Source organism: Pristis pectinata, chromosome 21 (genome assembly GCF_009764475.1).
Source record: "Pristis pectinata isolate sPriPec2 chromosome 21, sPriPec2.1.pri, whole genome shotgun sequence".
Taxonomy (NCBI): Eukaryota; Metazoa; Chordata; class Chondrichthyes; order Rhinopristiformes; family Pristidae; genus Pristis; species Pristis pectinata.
Window position 1 is genome coordinate 101873 of NC_067425.1, and position 22648 is coordinate 124520.

Below are 22648 nucleotides of genomic sequence, written 5' to 3' on the forward strand. Positions count from 1 at the left end.
TGTCCTCAGCCCTCTACTCGACTCCCTATATACTCATGACTGCGTGGGCAGATTCTGCTCTAACGCCATCTACGAGTTTGCAGATGATACTACTGTGGTGGGCTATCTCAAATAACGATGAGTCAGAGTATAGGAAAGAGGTAGAGAGCTTAGTGACATGGTGTCATGACAACAACCTTTCCCTCAATGTCAGCAAAACAAAGGAGCTGGTCATTGACTTCAGGAAAGGGGGCAGTATATATGCACCTGTCTACATCAATGGTTCTGAGGTTGACGGGGTTGAGAGCTTCAAGTTCCTAGGAGTGAACATCACCAATAAGCCTGTCCTGGTCCAATCACGTAGATGCCATGGCCAAGAAAGCTCACCAGCCCCTCTGCTTCCTCATGAGGCTAAAGAAAATTGGCATGTCCCCTTTGACACTCACCAACTTTTATCGATGCACCATGGAAAGCATCCTTTCTGGATGCATCACGGCTTGGTATGGCAACTGCTCTGCCCAGGACTGCAAGAAACAGCAGAGAGTTGTGGACACAGCCCAGAACATCACGGAAACCAGCCTCCCCTCCATGGACTCTATACCTCTCGCTGCCTTGGTGAAGCAGCCAGCATAATCAAAGACCCCACCCACCCCAGACATTCTCTCTTCTCCCCTCTCCCATCAGGCAGAAGATACAGGAGCCTGAGGGCACATACCACCAGGCTCAAGGCCAACTTCTATCCGGCAGTTATAAGACTATTGAACGGTTCCCTTATACGATGAGATAGACTCTTGACCTCACAATCTAACTTGTTATGACCTTTTACCTTATTGTCTACCTGCACCGCATTTCCTCTATAGCTGTGACACTTTACTCTGATTTCTGTTATTGTTTTTACCCTGTCCTACCTCAATGCACTGAGTGATGAATTGACCTGTACGAACAGTATGCAAGACAAGTTTTTCACTTTACCTCGGTACAAGAGACAATAATAAACCAATATCAATGCTAATACCAATAAAAGCGGCACTTTATGAAAAAAAGCCTAAAATAGTCATGTCTGACAAAATAGCAGCTGGAAAAGAGATTCCTGGGCATGGACAGATGGAGAGCAGGAAATGATACATCCCTGCCAAGGAAGAGAAAACAGATCTCTGGAAATTATTGTCAATCTACCCTTTAAGTGGAAGAACACATATTACTTTAGAACAGTCAGATGATATATAGAAGGCAAAAAGTTGACTACTTTAAATTGAACTTTATTGAGGAAACAGTTGTGCATAAGTGAATGTTTTGGAAATGACTAGCTTGGGATTATACAGGTTAGAAAGCTGAAAACATTGTTCAAATAGTGGTGTAGAAGAAAAGGGTTTTGATTAGAGGGCATGTGCTATGAGGAGAGGCTGGATAAACTTGGGTTTTATCTCTAGAGCAGCAGAAGCTGAGTGGAGACCTGATAGAAGTTTCTAAGATTATGATAGATGGAGTAGACAGCCGGTATCTTTTTTCCAGTGTTGAAATGTCTAATACTAGAGGGCATGCATTTAAGATTTAAGTTCAAAGGAAATGTGCGGGGCAACCTTTTTTACACAGAGAGTGGTGGGTGTCTGGAGTGCACTGCCAAGGATGGTAGTGGAAGCAAACACAATAGAGGTGTTTAAGAGGCTCTTAGATGGGCATACGAATATGCAGAGAATGGAGGGATATGGCAGACAGGACAAGTTTGGTTGGCTTTAAATTACTAGTTTAATTAGTTCGACACAACATTTTGGGCTGAAAGGCCTGTTCCTGTGATGTACTATTCTATGTTCTATGATTCATTGGGCATTGGCAATATAATGGGAAAAGAAGGAGCTGTTCTTTTGGATAAGCTTTATTTGATTTTGGCCGAGACTAATATCTTGGCAAATACAATCACTATGACTGTAGAAAGGGCGTTAAACTATATAACAAGCAACAAATAATATCCTGGAGGAACTCAGCGGGTTGAACAGCATCTGTGAAAGGAAAGGAATTGTCAATATTGGGTCGAAACCCTGCATCAGGACTGAGAGTGCAGAGGGAAGACCGCCAGTATATAGAAGTGAGAGGGAGGGATGAGGCAGGGGTTGATAGGTGATAGGTGGGGCCAGATTGGGAGGGAGGGGTGGATAATGGGCAGATGGACACAGGTGGGGGAGGGGGAAGGGAGTGTGTTGAGACAGAGGCTGGTAGGTGATAGGTGGTAACAGTATGTGGGGGGGGGGGGTTAACTAAGCTAAGTTATAGAGCCGTACTACATAGAAACAGGACCTTCAGCCCACTATGCGTATGCTGACCACCAAGGCAATAAAGAACAAAGTATATAATCGTAGCAAGGACAGTAAGAGTATGTTAAAAATGGTAAAGTGTCAAAATTAAAGGCTTATTATCTGAACATATGAAGAATTCACAACGAAAGATGACTTTTCGATAGAAATTGAGACTAATGGGCATGACATATTTGACAGAGTTCTGACAAAGATATTTGATATGAAACATCAATTCTATTTCTCTTTCCACGATGTTGCCTGACCTGCTGATTGTTTCTGGCACTTCCTGTTTTTTTTTGTATTTCCAGTATCTGCAGGTTTTTGATTTTCATTTTCCATTGTTTGCATGTCCTGCAACATATGGGAACTTCAGAGAACTATATACATCTTGGGATGCCATAAATACAAAAATGCCTTAAGTCAAGGTCAGGATTTCAGAGCTTGAAGAGCAGCTGGAATTACTGAGCAACTGAGCATAAGCGAAGCTGAGCATTTCCAAGATCGTGCATTAGAGGAAGTCCATTATTCAAGGAGGAAAATAGGGATAATGCTGGAAACTATAGACCAGTGAGTTTCACGTCAGTGGTAAACAAGTTACTGGAGATAATTCTTAGTGATAGTATTTATGAGCAATTGGAAAACTATGGCCTAATTAGGGACAGTCAGCATGGCTTTATGCAGGGCAAGTTGTGTCTTACTAACTTGATAGAGTTTTTTGAGGAGGTGACGAAGGTGATTGACAAAGGTAGAGCTGTGGATGTTGTCTACATGGATTATAGTAAGGCATTTGGCAAGGGAAGCTCATCCAGAGGATTAAGATGCATGGAATTCACGGTGAATTGGCCGTTTGGATTCAGAATTGACTTGCCCATAGATAACAGAGAGTGGTGGTTGATGGGACTTATTCTGGCTGGAGGTCTGTGACCAGTGGTGTTCTGCAGAGATCTGTACTGGAATCTCTGCTGTTAGTGATATATATAATGACCTGGATGAAAACATAGATCGATGGGTTAGCAAGTTTGCAGATGATACAAAGATTGGTGGTGTGGTGGATAGCGTAGAAGACTGGCAAAGGATACAGCGAGATATAGATATAGGTGGAGAAATGGCAGATGGCGTTTAACCTGGCTAAATGTTAAGTGTTGCACTTTGGGAGATCAAATGTAAAGAGGTAGTACACTGTTAATGGCAAGACCCTGAACAGTGTTGATGTGCAGAGGGATCTCGGGGTCCAAGTCCATTGCTCCCTGAAAGTGGTTACACAGGTTGATAGGGTGGTAAAGAAGGCTTGTCTTTATTTAGTCAAGGCACTAAGTTCAAGAGTCAGGAGGTTATGTTGCAGCTTTATAAAACTCTAGTTAGGCCACATCTGGAGGATTGCATATCGTTCTGGTCACCCCATTATTGGAAGGATGTTGAGGCTTTGGAGAGGGTGCAGAAGAGGTTTACCAGGATGCTGCCTGGATTAGAGGGCATGTGCTGTAAGGAGGGGTCAGACAAACTTGGGTTGCTTTCTCTGAAGTGACAGAGGCTGAGGGGTGATCTGATAGAGGTTTATAAGATTATGAGGGGCATAGATAGAGTAGATAGCCAATATCTTTTTCCCAGTTGAAATGTCTAATACCAGAGGGCCTGCATTTTCAGTGAGGGAGGTAAGTTCAAAGGAGATGTACGGGGCAAATTTTTTACACAGAGATTGGTGGGTGTCTGGAATGCGCTGCCTGGGGTAGTGATGGAGGCAAATACAATAGAGGCGTTCAAGAGGCTCTGAGACAGGCACATGGATGTGCAGGAAATGGAAGGATTTGGACATTGTGCAGGCAGAATGGATTAGCTTAGTTGGGCATTTGATTTCTAATTTAATTAGTTCGGCACAACATTTTGGGCTGAAGGGCTTGTTGCTGTGCTGTACTGTTCTATGTTTAAAGTCGTAGAGTTCCCCTCTCACCATAAACTTATGCCCTCTACTTTTAGAGGTTTATAAAATCATGAGGGGTGTAAATAATGTGAATGGTCACAGTCTTTTTCCCAGGGTAGGGGAGTCTAAAACTAAAGGACATAGACTCAAAGTGAGATGAGAAAGAATTTAATGGGACCTGAGGGGCAACTTCACACAGAGGGTGGTGGGTATATGAAACAAGCTGCCAAAGGAAGCTGTAGAGGTGGGTACAATTACAATGTTTAAATGTTATTTGGACAGGTATATGAATAAAAAAAGATTTAGAGGGATATGGGCCAAATGCAGGCAAATGGGACTAGCTGGGATAGACATTTGTGCCAAAGGGCTTGTTTCACACTGTATATCTCTATAAGTAGAGTTGGCAAATGCTTTCTTGTCGATATAACCACTGGAGGCTTTGCAACCCAGAGCCATAGGTGACTGAAAACCAGGGTACAGTGCAAATCCATGGAGGTCATAAGGTCCAGATCTTTTATCATCTTTCAGTCCCATTAGTTTTTTCCAAAATAATTTCTTTTTACTTATGATTTTTTCTTTATGATCGTCATTCACTGTGGAGCTGTAGATCTCTACCATTTCTAAGAGCACAAGAAAATAGAAGGAATTAGGATAGGATAGGATAGCATAGGATACCAGAATCCTCAAGGGTCCCCTTTCACTAAGTTTCAATATGATTATGGCTGAGTACTGCATAGAAAGAGCTAAAAATCCTGTTTCATCCTACCCTTCTGAGTGGCTATCCACTTACAATTCAGCAAATGAGGACCAAAGCATTAATAATGAAATGAAAAATAGAACACAAGAGTTGTCCAGTTTTATTCACTGGAGTGTAGAAGAATGAGAACCATAGAACCATAGAACAATACAGTACAATACAGGCCCTTCAGCCCACCATGTTGTGCCGACCAAGCCACACCTAAGATTATCTAACCCCTTCCTCCCACATATCCCTCTAACTTAAATTCCTCCATATGTTTATCTAACAATCTCTTGAACTTGTCCAATGTATCAGCCTCCACCACCACCCCAGGCAGCGCATTCCATGCGCCGACCACTCTCTGGGTGAAAAACCTCCCTCTGACATCTCCCTTGAACTTCCCACCCAATACCTTAAAGCCATGTCCTCTTGTATTGAGCATTGGTGCCCTGGGAAAGAGGCGCTGGCTGTCCACTCCATTCCTTCCTCTCAATATCTTGTATACCTCCATCATGTCTCCCCTCATCCTCCTTCTCTCCAATGAGTAAAGCCCTAGCTCCTTTAGTCTCTCATAATCCATACTCTCTAATCCAGGCAGCATCCTGGTAAATCTCCTCTGCACCCTCTCCAACGCTTCCACATCCTTCCTATAATGAGGCGACCAGAACTGGACACAGTACTCTAAGTGTGGTCTAACCAGAGTTTTGTAAAGCTGTATCATCACTTCACGGCTATTAAACTCGATCCCCTGACTTATGAAAGCTAACATCCCATAAGCTTTCTTAAGTACCCTATCCACCTGCAAGGCAACTTTCAGTGATCTGTGGATATGAACCCCCAGATCGCTCTGCTCCTCTACACTGCCCAGAATCCTGCCATTTACCTTGTACTCCGCCTTGGAGTTTGTCCTTCCAAAGTGTACTACCTCACACTTCTCTGGATTGAACTCCATCTGCCACTTGTCAGCCCAGCTCTGCATCTTATCAATATCCCTCTGTAAGCTTCGACAGCCCTCCACACTATCCACAACACTACCAATCTTTGTGTCATCTGCAAACTTGCTAACCCAGCCTTTCACCCCCTCATCTAAGTCGTTAATAAATATCACAAAAAGTAGAGGTCCCAGAACCAATCCCTGTGGGACACCACTGGTCACAGCCCTCCAATCCGAATGCACTCCCTCCACCACAACCCTCTGCTTTGTACAGACAAGCCAATTTTGAATCCACACGGCCAAGCTTCCCCGGATCCCTTGGCCTCTGACCTTCTGAAGAAGCCTACCATGTGGAACCTTGTCAAACGCCCTACTAAAATTCATGTAGACCACATCCACTGCACTACCCTCATCAATCTTCCTGGTCACCTCCTCAAAGAACCCTATCAAACGTGAGGCAAGATCTTCCCTTCACAAAGCCATGCTGGCTGTCCCTAATGTTTCTCCAAATGTTCATAGATCCTATCTCTTGGAATCCTTTCCAACAGCTTACCTACCACAGACGTAAGGCTCACCAGTCTGTAATTCCCCGGACTATCCTTATTTTTTGAATAAGGGGACAACATTCGCCACCCTCCAATCCTCCAGTACCATCCCTGTGGACAACGAGGACTCAAAGATCCTAACCAACGGTTCAGCAATCTCCTCCCTCACCTCACAAAGCAGCCTGGGGAATATTCCATCAGGCCCGGGGGACTTATCTGTCCTAATATTTTCTAACAGCTCCAACACATCCTCTCTCTTAATATCTACATACTTTAGAACATGACCCTCACCTACACTGTTCTCAGCATCATCAAGACCCCTCTCCTTGCTGAATACTGAAGAGAAGTATTCATTGAGAACCTCACCCACTTCCACAGCTTCCAGACACATCCTTCCACCTTTATCTTTAATCGGACCTACCTTTACCCTAGCCATCCTTCTGCTCTTTACGTACGAGAAAAAAGCCTTGGGATTCTCCTTAACCCTACTCGCCAAGGCCTTTTCATGTCCCCTTCTTGCTCTCCTCAGCCCTTTCTTAAGTTCCTTCCTTGCTACTATATATTCCTCATGAGCCCTGTCCGATCCTTGCTGCTTACACCTTATGTATGCTGCCATCTTCTTCCTAACTAGTTGTTCCACCTCTCTCATCACCCACAGTTCTTTCACCCTACCATTCCTTCTCTGCCTCACCGGGACAAATTTATCCCTAACATCCTGCAAAAGATCCCTGAACATTGACCACATCTCCATAGTACATTTCCCTTCAAAAATGTCATCCCAATTTACACTCCCAAGTTCTCGCCTTATAGCCTCATAATTCGCCGTTCCCCAATTAAATATCTTCCTGTCCTCTTTGCTCCTATCCCTGTCCATGACAATTCTAAACGTTATGGAGCAATGGTCATTGTCCCCCCAATACTCACCCACCGATAGATCTGTCACCTGACCAGGTTCATTACCTAAAATAAGATCTAATATGGCATTCCCTCTAGTCGGCCTGTCAACATACTGTGTCAGGAATCCGTCCTGGACACACTTAACAAACTGCACCCCGTCTAAACCTTTGACACTAAGTAGGTGCCAATCAATATTTGGATAGTTGAAGTCTCCCACTATAATAACACTGTTATTTTCGCATCTTTCCAAAAACTGCCTCCCAATCTGCTCCTCAGTATCCCTACTGCTACCGGGGGGCCTATAGAATACTCCCAGGAGGGTAACTGCCCCTTTCTTATTCCTAACTTCCACCCATATTGATCCTTCTACATTATCTACCCTTTCTGCAGCTGTAACAGTGTCCCTGACCAGTATCACCACCCCTCCTCCTCTTCTACCCCCCCTCCCTATCCCTTTTAAAACACTGAAAACCAGGAATATTCGATATCCGTTCCTGCCCTGATGTCAGCCATGTCTCTGTAATAGCCACAATATCATAGTCCCAGGTACTTATCCAAGCTCTCAGTTCATATCCCTTATTCCTGATGCTTCCTGCATTCAAGTAAATGCACTTTAGCCCACCACCTTACTACTTTTGTAGCCTGTATTTTGCTTCTCCTTCCTCAAATCTTCTCTACCTGTCAGATCTGCCTTTTCCCCATCCCCTTCTTCCTCTGACCTACTCCTCCGGTTCCCTTCCCCCTCACAATCTAGTTTGTGATGATGATATGATATTTATGATGATGATATGAAGGGTGATGATATAGAAGTGTATAAAATCATTATGGGCATAGATAGGGTGAATGCACACAGTCTTTCATCCAGGGCTGGGGAGTCAAGAACTAGAGAGCATAGGTTTAAGATAAGAGGGGAAAGATTTAATAGGAACCTGAGGGGCAACATTTTCACCCAGAGGGTGGTCAGTATATGGAATGAGCTGCCAAAGAATGTGGTTGAGGCAGGTACATTAATAATATTTAAAAGGGACTTGGACAGGTACCTCAATAGGTAAGGTTTAGAGTGATATGGGCCAAACGTGGGCAAATGGGATGAGCCTTGACAGGAATCTTGGTCGGCATGGACTGGTTGGGACAAAGGGCCTGCTTCCATGCTGTATGACTCTATGACTTGATATGGGAGGTATAGAGGACTAAGGAAGAAGGATGTCCATCAAGAGTATAAAAAGTGTAGGGAGATGCTTAAAAATGGAATTAGGAAGGCAAAGAGGGGTCATGAAATATTACTGGCAGACAGGATTAAGGTAAAAACTAAAGAATAGCCAGGGAAAAGGGGCCAATTAGGACAACAGGGCAACTTGTGTGTGGAGATGGAAGATATTGGTGAGGTCCTAAATGAATACTTTACATCAGAATTCACAAATCAAACGGACTTTGTGGTTGGAGAACTCAGCGACAGGGAAGTGAAATTTTAGTGCTAGGCTCCATAAATAAAGAGGAGGTACTCAATGCCTTGGCAAGCCTGACAGTGGATAAATCCCCAGGGCCAAATGGGAGGCAACTGAAGGGTTGCTGGGATTCTGGCTGAGATTTTTACAACTTTGCTGGCCATGTCAGGTACCAGATCTCCTGTGGATGGCAATTGTGGACCCTTTTTCAAGAAAGACAGCAGGGAAAAGCCTGGCAATTACAGACCTGTGAGTCAAACATCAGTAGTAAAGAAGTTATTGGAAAAAATTCTGAGGGACAGAATAAATGGTCACTTGGCAGGGACTAATCAAAGCTAGCCAGCATGGCTTTGTCAAGGGCAGATCTTAGAACAGAACCATACAGCACAGGAATAAGCCCTTTTGCTCATAATGTCTATGCCAACTATGATGCCAATGTAAACTGCACATCTGCCTGCATTTGGTCTATATCCCTCCCTTCATGGCTTGTTTATGTGCCTGTCTAAATGCCCCTTCCACCACTTCCCCTGGAAGCACGTTACAGGCACCTGCGACTCCCTGTGGAAAAGACTTGCACCGTAAATCTCCTTTAGACTTTCTCCATCTCACCTTAAAGCTATGCCCTCTTGTATCTGACATTTCCATCCTGGGGAAAAAAGTACTATATATACCCTATCTATGCCTCTCAATTTTAAATACTTCTATCAGGTTGTCCCTCAGCTGCAGGGAAAACAATCCAGGTTTGTCCAACCTCTCCTTATAGCTATACTCTCTAATCCAGGCAACATTCTGGTGAACCTCTTCTACACCCTCTCCAAGGCCTCCACATCCCTTCTGAAACTGCACAAATAATTCAAATGTGGCCAAACCAAAGTTTTATATAGCTGCAACATGACTTCTTGACTTTTAGACTCAACACCCTGACCGATGAAGGAAAGCGTGCAGTATACCTTATTTACCACCATATCTACTTGTGTTGCACGTACCCAAAGCTATGGACTTGTACTCCTTCTGTGCATCAATACTCCTGAGTGTCCTGCCATTCACTGTATACTTTCCTTTTACTTTTGACCTCCCAAAGTGCAATGCCTAACACTTGTCCAGGTTAAACTCTAACTGTCATTTCTGTGCCCACATTTCCAACTGATCTATATCCTGCTGAATCCTTTGACAAACTTCCTCATTATCCACAACTCTGTTGATTTTGGTGTCATAGTGTGTAGAAACACTGTGACAGGCAAAAGCATGTGGAGAAAAAGTACAAGGTAGTGCACAAGGGTTATTACTTGAAAGGTGGATGGAAACTGGATCGATTTGATGCATGTACTTAGTTTAGAATATTTATTTTTGATTTTTTTTATAAGTAGACACCATGATAGTCAGTAGCAGGGAAATGGCAAGCCTGTGGGACTTTCACTGAATGAGAATTGGGATTTCATTTCCTGGTTCCGCAGTGGAATGAATAGTTCACAGATAGCCTCGTCAGAAAGGAGAATGTTGATTGCCTCCTCTCATTCCCTTCTTCCTGTTCTTCAGCTTCTCCCCCTGCACAGCTGGAGGGAAGCCCTGCACCAACATGGCTGTACAGTTGATCACATTTGAACATCGAAGCATAGACACATACAGCACAGATGCATGCATTTTAGCCCACTGAGTCCGCACCAACCATCAATCACCCATTTATACTAATCCTACATTAATCCCATTTTCATTCTCTCCACATTCCAAATGTCATGCCACTGTTTAAAAGAGGATGCAGGCAAAAGGTGGTTAACTACAGGCCAGTTAGCTTAATGTCTGCAGTCAGGAAAATGCTTGAAGCTATCAGAACATTACAGCACAGTACAGGCCCTTCGGCCCATGATGTTGTGCCGACATTTTATCCTGCTCTAAGATCTATCTAACCCTTCCCTCCCACATAGCCCTCCATTTTTCTATCATTCAGATAGCTATCTAAGAGTCTCTTAAAATGTCCCTAATGTACCTGCCCCCACAACCTCTGCTGGCAGTGCGTTCCATGCACCCACCACTCTGTGTAAAAAACTTACCTCAGAAATCCCCCTTATAACTTCCTCCAGTCACCTTGAAATTATGCCCCCTTGTGTTACACACTTACGCCCTGGGAAAAAGTCTCTGATTGTTCACTCGACCTATGCCTCTTATCGTCTTGTACACCTCTATCAAGTCACCTCTCATCCTCCTTCTCTCCAAAGAGAAAAGCCCTAGCTCAATCAACCTATCCTCATAAGACATGCTCTCCAATCAAGGCAGCATCCTGGTAAATCTCCTCTGCACCCTCTCCAAAGCTTCCACATCCTTCCTATAATGAGGTGACCAGAATTGAACACAATACTCCAAGTGGAGTCTAACCAGACTTCTATAGAGCTGCAACATTACCTTGCAGCTCTTGAACTCAATACCCCAACTAACAAGGCCAACACACCATATGCCTTCTTAACAACCCTATCGACCTGCATGGCAACCTTGAGGGATTTATGGATATGGACCCCAAGGTCCATCTGTTCCTCCACACTGCTAAAAGTCCTGCCATTAACCTTCTATTCCGCATCCTGACTTTCTGGATGATGCCATGCCTCCTGACTTTCTGAATGAGTCTTCCATGAGAAACCTTATCAAACTCCTTACTAAAATCCATGTACACCACATCCACTGCACAACCTTCATCAATGTGTTTTGTCACATCCTGAAAGAATTAAATCAGGCTCGTGAGGAAGAGGTCATTAAGGAGGAAATAGTGAGACATCTGGATAGGAGTGGTTCCATCAGCCAGACACAGCATCGAATCAGGAAGGAAAGGTCCTATTTGACAATATAATGAGTGCAGTGGAACAGGTGGATGTTGTATACTTGGATTTCCAGAAGGCGTTCGATAAGGTGCCACATAAAAGACTTATTCATAAGGTAAGGATGCATGGAGTTGAGGGTAATGTATTAGCATGGATAGAGGATTGGTTAACCAATAGAAGGAAGAGAGTTGGGATAAATTGATTTTTCTGGTTGGCAATCAATGGTGAGCGGAATGCCGCAGGGGTCGGTGATGTTCACAAAATACATTGAAGATTCGGAACAGAGGGCCGAGTATAGCGTATCTAAGTTTGCTGATGATACTAAACTGAGTGGGAAAGCTAATTGTGCAGAGGATGCGGAGAGACTGCAGAGAGATATAGATAGGTTAAGTGAGTGGGCAGGGGTCTGGCAGATGGAGTGCAATGTTAGTAAATGTGAGGTCATCCACTTTAGAAGGAAAAATAGAAGATCAGATTATTATTTAAATGGTGAAAGACTGCAGCATGCTGTTGTGCAGAGGGACTTGGGAGTGCCTGTGCATGAATTGCAAAAGTTTGGTTTGCAGGTGCAACAGGTTATCAAGAAGGCAAATGGAATGTTGGCCTTCACTGCTAGAAGGATTGAATTTAAGAGCAGGGAGGTTATGCTGCAACTGTACAGGGTACTGGTGAGGCTGCACCTGGAGTACTGCGTGCAGTTCTGGTCTCCTTACTTGAAGAAAGATATACTGGCTTTGGAGGCGGTGCAGAGGAGGTTCACCAGGTCAATTCCAGAGATGAGCGCGGGAAGCGGCAGCAGTGGGACAAGAGTGGAGAGTCACCTGCCCTGGTGAGTATTTTTTCTATATCCTTGGTTGGGGAGTTTAACCATAAAAGAGAGGTAGGGTCTAGTAGAGCGGCCATCATTGAAGTGGGCTAAAGTCAGAGTGAGAAATTAGAGGCTTTGACTCAAGAGGCTTCGACGAGGAGAGGCCGAGGCAAAAGAACAGGTAAGAAGGGTAAGTTTGTCCTTTTATTATTGCTGCTTTAGTCCTAGATTCCCTTAGTACAGTGTAGGCGGGATGGCAGATACAGCAATGGGATGTTCCTCCTGCAGGATGTGGGAATTCAGGGAACTTGATAGTCTCCCTGATGACTACACCTGCAGTAAGTGCAGCCAACTTCAGCTTCTGGAAGACCAGATTAAAGAGCTGGAACTGGAGTTGGATGAACTGAAGAATGTTAGGGAGGCTGAGCGAATCATAGACAGGATCTTTGAGCAGGTGGTTACACCCAGAGTGCAGTATTTAGGTAGTGGATGGGTGAGCACCAAGAGAGGTGGGAGAAAAAAGAAGTCAGTGCAGGGTCCCTCTGTGCCCATTCCTCTCAGCAACAGGTATACCCCTTTGGACACTGCTAAGGGGGATAACCTATCTGGGCAAGGCAGCAGCAGACAGGCCAGCAGCACTGTGGTCGGCTCTGAGGCTCAGAAGGGAAGGGTGAAATCAGGCAGAGCGATAGTCATAGGGGATGCGATAGTTAGGGGGACAGACAGGAGATTCTCTGACTGTAGAAGGGATGCCAGGATGGTCTCCGGTTGCTAGGGTCCTGGATGTCTTGAAGCGGTTGCAGAATATTCTTAAGGGGGAGGGTGAGCAGCCAGAGGTCGTGGTTCATATTGGTACCAATGACATAGGCAGGAGAGGGGTAGAGGTCCTGCGATATGAGGATAGGGAGTTAGGAAGGAGGCTGAAGAGCAGGACCTCCAAGGCAGTAATCTCCGGATTACCCCCGGTGCCACAAACTAGTGAAGGAAAGAACAGGATGATAGCACAGACAAATGAGTGGCTGGGGAGATGGTGCAGGGGGCAGGGTTTCAAGTTCTTGGATCATTGGAACCTTTTCTAGGGGAGGGGTGACCTGTACAAGAGGGACGGGTTGCACCTGAACTGGAGGGGAACCAATATCCTGGCAGGGAGGTTTGCTAATGCTACTCGGGAAGGTTTAAAGTAGCTTCGAAGGGGGATGGGAACTGGAACAACAGATCAGTAAGTGAGGGAACGGGCAGGAGGGCTGACGTCAGGGAATGTAGTATTAGGCAGATTCCTGATAACAGACGTGATTGTACTTTGATACTCGGAGTATTATGGGCAAGAGTGATAAACTTAGAGCACGGATCAGTACGTGGAACTATGATGTTGTGGCCAATACAGAGACTTGGTTGAGGAAGGGACAGGAATGGGTGATCAATGTACCAGGGTTTCGAAGTTTTAGGAAGAATAGAGAGGGGGGTAAAAGAGGCGGAGGAGTTGCAATACTAATTAGAGACAATATATCAGCTGCACTCTGGGGAGACATAATGGAGGGCTTGGACACAGAGTCAATATGGGTAGAATTCAGGAATAGGAAGGGTGCAATTACTCTCTTGGGGGTGTACCATAGACCTCCCAATAGCCACTGGGACATTGAGGAAAGGATATGCAAACAGATTAGGGAAATGTGTAAAAATTGCAGGGTTGTGGTCATGGGAGACTTCAACTTCCCTGATATAAATTGGGACCTTTTTAGTGCAAGGGGGTTAGATGGGGCAGAATTTGTTAGGCGTATCCAGGAAGGGTTCTTAAACCAATATGCTGACAGTTCAATAAGGGGAGAGGCTATTCTGGACCTGGTGTTGGATAATGAGTCTGGCTAGGTGACTCACCTATCAGTGGGTGAGCAATTGGGGAACAGTGACCACACCTCATTAACTTTCAGGATAACTATAGAAAAGGATAGGTATGGGGCTAGCGAGAGGGTTTTAAATTGGAGCAGGGCGAATTATGATGGCATAAGGCAGGAACTAGGTAGAGTAAACTGGGAAAACCTTTTTGCTGGCAAGTCCATGTCGAGCATGTGGAAAGTGTTTAAGGATCAAATACATAGGGTACAGGATAGGTATGTCCAAATTAAGATATGAATAGCAAAGTAAGGGAACCTTGGATGTCCAGAGAAGTGATGAACTTAGTCAAGAAGAAAAAGGACAAGTATGTAGAGCTTTGGAAGTTAGGATCAGACAGAGCACGTGAGGACTGTAAAGAAGCTAGAAATGAACTCAAGAAAGGAATTAGGAAAGCCAGGAGGGGCCATGAAATGTCCTGAGCAAGTAGGATTAAGGAGAATCCAAAGGCATTCTATACCTACGTCAGGAATAAGTGGATAACGAGAGAAAGGGTAGGACCACTTCAGGATAAAGAAGGGAATCTATGTTTGGATGCAGAGGATGTGGGTGAGGTTCTGAATGAGCATTTCTCTTCAGTATTTACCCAGGAAATGGACATGCAGCACACAGAAATTGGAACTGAGGGTGGAAACATGTTAGGGCATTTAGAGGTCAAGGAAGAGGTAGTGTTAGGTCTCCTAAACAGTATTAATGTGGATAAGTCCCCAGGACTCAATGGGATATACCCCAGGTTACTGAGGGAGGTGAGAGAGGAAATTGCTGGGTCCTTGACCAGTATCTTTGTGTCCTCTTTGACCAGGGGTGAAGTCCTGAAGGACTGATGAGTGGCTAAGTTGTCCCTCTATTTAGGAAAGGAACAAGGGAAAATCCGGGGAACTATAGACCGGTGAGTTTCACGTCAGTTGTAGTGAAATTGCTAGAGAAAATTCTTAGAGATAGGATATACGAACATCTGAAACCCAATGGCTTGATTAGGGAAGGCCAGCATGGCTTTGTGTGGGGCAAGTCATGTCTTACTAATCTGGTTGAGTTTTTTGACAATGTGATGAGAGAGATTGATGAAGGTAGAGCTGTGGATGTCATCTATATGGACTTCAGTCAGGCACTTGACAAGGTCCCACATAATCGGTTAATCAAGGAAGTTCAGATGCATGGGGTCAGTGAAGAATTGGCTGTGTGGATCCAGAACTGGCTTGCCCGGAGAAGACAGAGGGTGGTGGTTGAAGGGACTTTTTAGGGCTGGAGCCTGTGAGTAGTGGTGTTCCGCAGGGATCTGTACTGGGACCTCTGCTGTTTGTGATGTACGTAAACAACATGGATGAGTATGTTGATGGGTGGGTTAGTAAGTTTGCAGATGATACCAAGATAGGTGGAGTTGTGAATAGTGTAGAAGACTGGTGACGGATACAGCGTGATATAGATCAGTTGCAGATGTGGGCAGAGAAATGGCAGATGGGGTTTAACCCGGATAAATGTGAGGTGTTGCACCTTGGTGGGACTAATGTCAAGAGGCAGTACACTTGTAAGGGCAAGACCCTTAACAGTGTTGAAGAGCAGAGGGACCTCAGGGTGCAAGTCCATGATTCATTGAAAGTGGCGACACAGGTAGATCAGGTGGTTAAGAAGGCTTATGGAATCCTTGCTTTCATTAATTGAGATATTGAGTATAGGAGTCAAGAAGTTATGATGCATCTCTATAGAAGTCTGGTTAGGCCGCATTTAGAGTACTGCATGCAATTCTGGTCACCTCACTATAGGAAGGATGTCGAGGCCTTAGAGAGGGTGAAGAGGAGGTTTACTAGGATGCTGCCTGGATTAGAGGGCATGTGCTATCAAGTGAGGCTGGACAAACTTGGGTTCTTTTCTCTGGAGCGGTGGAGGCTAAGGGGAGCTCTGCTGGAATCGTATAAAATTATGAGGGGTATAGATAGGGTGGATAAGCAATATCTTTTTCCCATTATTGAGCGATCCAATACATGAGGGCATGCATTTAAGATGAGAGGGGGTAGGTTCAGAATAGAGAGTAGTGGATGCCTGGAATGCATTGCCTGATAGGGTGGTGGAGGCAAGTTCATTGGGGATTTTAAGAAGGGCTTGGATGGGCACATGAATGAGAGGAAAATAGAAGGATGTGGGCATTCTGTAAGTAGGAGGGATTAGCTATGTTGGCACAACATTATGGGCCGAAGGGCCTGTTCTGTGCTGTACTGTTCTATATTCTATGTTTGAGGGGGTTAGCATATGAGGAGAGATTGAGTTGCCTGGGACTATCCTCACTAGAATTCAGAAGAATGAGAGGAGATCTCACTCAAACATATAAAATTATGAAAGGGTTAGATATGATAGAGGCAGGAAAGTTGTTTCCACTGGTAGGTGAGACTAGAACTAGGGGACATAGCCTCAAGATTTGGGGGAACAGATTTCGGATGGCGATGAGGAGAAACTGCTCTTCCCAGAGAGTACTGAATCTGTGGAATTCTCTGCCCAGGAAAGCAGTAGACACTCCCTCATTAAATATATTTAAGACAGTTAGATAGATTTTTGCACAGTTGGGGAATTAAGGGTAATGGGGAAAAGGTAGGTAGGTGGAGCTGAGTCCACAGCCACATCAGCCATGATCTTATCAAATGGCAGAGCAGGCTCAATGGGACAGATGGCTGACTCCTGCTCCTTATTGACTACAGCTCTGCCTTCAATACAATAATCCCGAGCAAGCTTGTCACCTAGGTCTCAACACCTCCCTCTGCAAATGGATCCTTGACTTTCTAACAAACAGACCACAGTCAGTGAGGATAGGCAGCAATACCTCCGGCACGATTATTCTCAACACTGGTGCCCCACAAGGCTGCGTCCTCAGCCCTCTACTCCCTACACACTCATGACTGTGTGGCTAGATTCTGCTCTATCTCCATCTACAAATTTGCAGATGATACCACCGTTGTAGGCCGTATCTCAAACAGCGATGAGTCGGAGTACAGGAAGGAGATAGAGAGCTTACTGGAATGGTGTCATACAGCAACCTTGCCCTCAATGTCAACAAAACAAAAGAGCTGGTCATTGACTTCAGGAAAGGGGGTGGTGTACATGCACCTGTCTACATCAATGGTGCTGAGGTCGAGAGGGTTGACAGCTTCAAGTTCCTGGGAGTGAACATCACCAACAGCCTGTCCTGGTCAAATCACGTAGATGCCATGGCCAAGAAAGCTTATCAGCGCCTCTACTCCCTCAGGAGGCTAAAGAAATTTGGTTTGTCCCCTTTGACTCTCACTAACTTTTACCGATGCACCATAGAAAGCATCCTATCTGGATGTATCACGGCTTGGTATGGCAACTGCTTTGCCCAGGACCGCAAGAAACTGCAGAGAGTTGTGGACACAGCCCAGAACATCACGGACACCAGCCTCCCCTCCTTGGACTCTGTCTTTACCTCTCGTTGCCTTGGTGAAGCAACCAGCATAATCAAAGTCCCCACCCACCTGGGACATTCTCTCTTCTCTCCTCTTCCATCGGGTAGAAGATACAGGAGCCTGAGGGCACGTACCACCAGACTTAAGGACAGCTTCTACCCCACTGTGATAAGACTATTGATCGGTTCCCTTATACAATGAGATGGACTATGACCTCACGACCTACCTTGTTGTGACCTTGCACCTTACTGCACTGCACTTTCTCTGTAGCTGTGACACTTTACTCTGTACTGTTACTGTTTTTACCTGTACTACATCAATGCACTCTATACTAACTCAATGTATCTGCACTGTGTAATGAATTGACCTGTACGATCGGTTTGTAAGACAAGCTTTTCACTGTACCTCAGTACAAGTGACAATAATAAACCAATACCAATATTTCTTATGTACATTCTCATCAACTCCTCCCAGACTCTACCTCCCATCTGCACACTCGGGACAATTTACAGTGACAATTAACCTACCAATCTGATTTGATTGTGGACTTCAGGAAGGGGAAATCGGGATAAAACACACCAGTCTTCATTGAGGGGTCAGCAGTGGAAAGAGTGAGCTTCATTAAGTTCCTGCACATCAACATCTCAGAGGATCTATCCTGGGCCCGACACATTGATGCAATCACAAAGAAGGCACGCCAGTGGCTCTACTTTGTTAGGAGTTTGAGGAGATTTGGTATGTCACCAAAGACTCTTGCAAATTTCTACAGATGTATGGTGGAGAACATTCTGACTGGTTGCATCACTGCCTGGTATGGAGGCACCAATGTGCAGGATCAAGAGAGGCTACAGAGGGTTGTAGACTCAGCCAGCTCCATCACGGGCACAACCCTCCCTGCCATTGAGGACATCTTCAAGAGGCGGTGCATCAATCATTAAGGACCCTCACCATCCGAGACATGCCCTCTTCACTTTACTACCATCAGGGAGGAGGTAAAGGAGCCTGAAGACCCACAGTCAATGTTTCAGAAACAGCTTTTTCCCCTCCACCATCAGATTTCTGAACGGTCCATGAACCCATAAACACTACCTCGTTATTCCTCTTTTGCACTATTTATTTATTTTTGTAACTTATAGTAATTTTTATGTCTTTATGTCTTGCACTGCACTGCTGCTACAAAACAACAAATTTCATGACATATGTCAGTGGTAATAAACCTGATTCTGATTCTATACATGTTTGGGATTTGGGAGGAATCCGGATCACTTGAAGGAAAACCACATTGTCACAAGAAGAATGTGCAAACTCCACACAGACAGCACTGGAGGTCAGAATTGAACCCATGTCTCTGGCGCCGTGAGACAGTGCCTCTACTCGCTGCACCACTGTGCTGTTCACTGACAGTCACTCTGCTGAGTACTGTAGGGTTCCTCCAGAGTAGTCCATGCAGTAGGAATGTACAGTTAGCATTTGCGTATAAGAATAGCTTTCAATGTATGCATGTTGGCCACACATGTATGTGTTGTACAGTTGAGTAAATAACTATGTTGCCAGTGGATTACTCTTGTCATATTATCGTGGTGGCTCAAAAACAGGTAGGACAGTACTGCAGAATGAAGGCATCATGACCACTGCCAGGATATGGAGCATTGACCTTCATATGACTCTGTATGGTTAAACACCAGCTGGATAGTGAGGTGGTGGAAATCTTTTGGATTGTGATATATCTTGCATGCTGTGCTACTAAATGACTTGCAAAACAATCAATGTTACCTTGTAGGCAAGCCTACAATCTTTGTGAAATGAATACTTATTCCACCTGCTCTGTAAAACTCCTCAAGTCTGTTTTGCCATTCAATAAGATCACGGCTGATTTAAATGTAACCTCAACCTTACATTCCCGTCTCCCATGGTAACTTTTCACCCCTTATCAAATATCTGTCTACCTCTGCCTTAAAAATATTCAAAGACATCTCCCACCACCCTTTGAGGAAGAGAGTTCCAAAGACTCATGACTCTCAGAGAGAAAAGGCTTCACCTCATCTGTCTTAAATAGGTAACACACATGATTGGACACTGATTCTAATTTCTAGATTTTCCCAGCAGAGAAATCATTTTCCCATCATCCACCCAGTCAAGGCCCCTCAGGATCTAATATGTTTCAGCAGAGTTCCCTCTCACTCTTCTAAACCCCAACTTGTCCGTCCAACCTTTCTTCATTAGACAATCTGTCCATTCTGAGTATTGGTCTAGTAAATCTTCTTTGAACTGCTTCCAACCTGTTAACACACTTTTCTAATATTGACTGGGATTGCCTTAGTGCAAGGGGCTTATTGGGGGACAAATTCACAAAATGCTTTCAAGAGGGTTTTCTGAAGCAGCACGTATGGAGTATACAAGGGAGGGGGTTGTAATTGACTAGAGAAATGAGGATAGGCAAATTATTGAAGAGTCTGTGGAGGAACACTTTGGGAAGTGATCATAGTTCAGTAAGCTTCAAGGTAGTTATGGAAAAAGATGGTCCTCAAGTTAGGGTGTAAGACAGGACCTAAGAGAGGTAGATTAGGAGCAGCTGCTAAGGGTGAAAACAACTTATGGTAAGTGGGAGGATTTTAAAAGCAAGATAATAAGAGCTTAGATTCAACATGTCCCTGTAATGGTAAGAGGCAAATATGATAAGTTTAGGAAACCCTTGTTAATAAAAGATTGAAGGTTTGATCAGGAAAAAGAAGGAAGCGTACGTCAGGTGTAGGAAATTAGTATCAAATGTGTCACCTGAAGTTTATAAGGAGAAAACTTAAGAAACAAATTAGACATCAAAAAAGGGCCGCGAGATGACCACGGCAAGTGGGATTAAGGAGAATTCTTAAACATGTTATGGTGTTGAAGTCATAGAGCTGTATAGTATGGGAAAAGGCTCTTTGGTCCAACTTGTCCATGGCAACCAAGTTGCCTGACTGAGTTAGTCCCATTTGCCCATGTTCGGCCAATATCCCTCTAAACCTTTCCTGTCCATGTAACTGTCCAAATGCCTTTTAAATTTCACAGGTCCTTTTCAAACCTTTCTTCTCTCACTTTAAACCTATGTCCTCTAGTCTTGGACTCCCCTTCCTTGGGGAAAAGACTTTGGCTCTTTACCTGTAACTATGCCTCTTATGATTTTATAAACCTCTGTAATGTTACCCCTCAGCCTCCTATGCTCCAGGATAAAAGCCCCAGCCTATCCAGACTCTTCTCATAACTCAAACCAGTAACATCCTCATAAATCTTTTCTGCACCCTTTCCAGTTTAATGACATCCTTCCTGTAATGTGGTCACCAGAACTGTGCATAGTACACCAAGTGTGGTTTCACCAATGTCTTTTACAGCTGTAACATGATGTCCCCAACTCCTGTACTCAATATCCTGACCAATGAAGGCAAGCATGCCAAACGTCTTCTTTGTCACCTTGTCTACCTGTATCGCCACTTTCAAGGGACTATGGAACGGCAGCCCTAGGTCTCTGTTCTACGGCACTCCTTAGGACCCTACCATTTACATGGAACATAAAACAGTACAGCACAGTACGGGCCCTTCGACCCTTGATGTTGTGCCAACCTACATAAACACCTACTCCTTGATCAATCTAACCCTTCCCTCCTACCAGCCCATAACCCTCCATTTTCCTTATATCCATGTGGCTATCAAAGAGTATTTTAAATTTCCCTATTGTATCAGCCTCTACTTACCCACCAGGCTCTTCCTTGCAGCCTTTCTTAAATAAAGGAACAATGTTAGGCACCCTCCAGTCCTCTGGCACCTCACCCATGGCCTATCGATGATACACATATCTCTGCAAGGGGCCCTGCAGTTTCTTCCCCAGCTTCCCACAATGTCCTAGGATACACTTAATCAGGCCCCAAGGATTTATATACCCTTATGCATTATAAGTATATTAGAAACAAGTGGGGCGCTAAGGAAGGAACGGGCCTCTTCAGGGATCAGTGGGTAATCTTATTCATGAAGCTATGGGATATGAGCAAGATCCTAAATGAATATTTTTCATTGGTATTCACCAGGGAGAAAATGTGGAGGCTGATGAGTTGAGGGAGGGCTACACTGGTATTCTGGAGTACTTATGCATCAAGAGGAGGAAGTGCTAGAAATATTAGACCATATTAGGGTGGATAGATGACCAGAGCCAGACAGGATCTATCCAAAGATGCTAAGGGAGACAAGAAAGGAGATTGCTGGGGCTCTTACGGAGATATCTGCATCTTTGTTAGCCACAGGTGAGGCACCAGAAGACTGGAAGACAGCTAAAGCATAAAATGCTGGAAGAACTCCGTGGGTCAGGCAGCATCTATGGAGTGAAATAAACAGTCGACGTTTCGGGTCGAGACCCTTCATCAGGACTGGAAAGAAAGAGGGGAGAAGCCAATATAAAAGGAAGGGGGCTGGGGGTGGAGCAAGAGCTGGCAGGTGATAGGTGAATCCAGGTGTTAGGGTGAAAGATAGGCAGGTGAGGCAGGGGGAGACTGGGAATGATATAAGAAGCTGGGAGATGATAGGTGGAAGTGACAAAGGGCTGATGAAGATGGAATCTGATAGGAGAGGACAGTGGACTATGGAATAAAGGGAAGGAAGTGAGGAGGGGAACCGGAGGGAGGAATGTGTGGGTGAGGGGCAGATCGAGAGGGCAGGGAGGGGAAAGAGAAGGGGTGATGGGACTGGTGGGATAAAAAGGGGGGGAACAGAGGGGAGTGTATACCAGAAGTTAGAGAAATCAATGTTCATGCCGTCAGGTTGGAGACTACCAAGGCGGAATATGAGGCGCTGTTCCTCTAATCTGCATCTAGCCTCAACTTGGCAGTGGAGAAGACCATGGACAGACATGTTGGTGTGGGAATGGGAAGTGGAATTAAAATGGAGGATACCTAATGTTGTCCCCTTTTTCAAAAAGTGGTGCAACACAGGGATGGGTGATGGGACCTTATATATAAATA

General features: G+C 44.7%; 1 protein-coding gene across 1 annotated transcript in view; it reads right to left on the reverse strand.

The window, feature by feature from the left end:
• Window positions 1-22648, reverse strand: part of LOC127581280 (integrin alpha-E-like) — a 345660-nt gene that overhangs the window by 70517 nt on the left and 252495 nt on the right. The window lies entirely within an intron of this gene.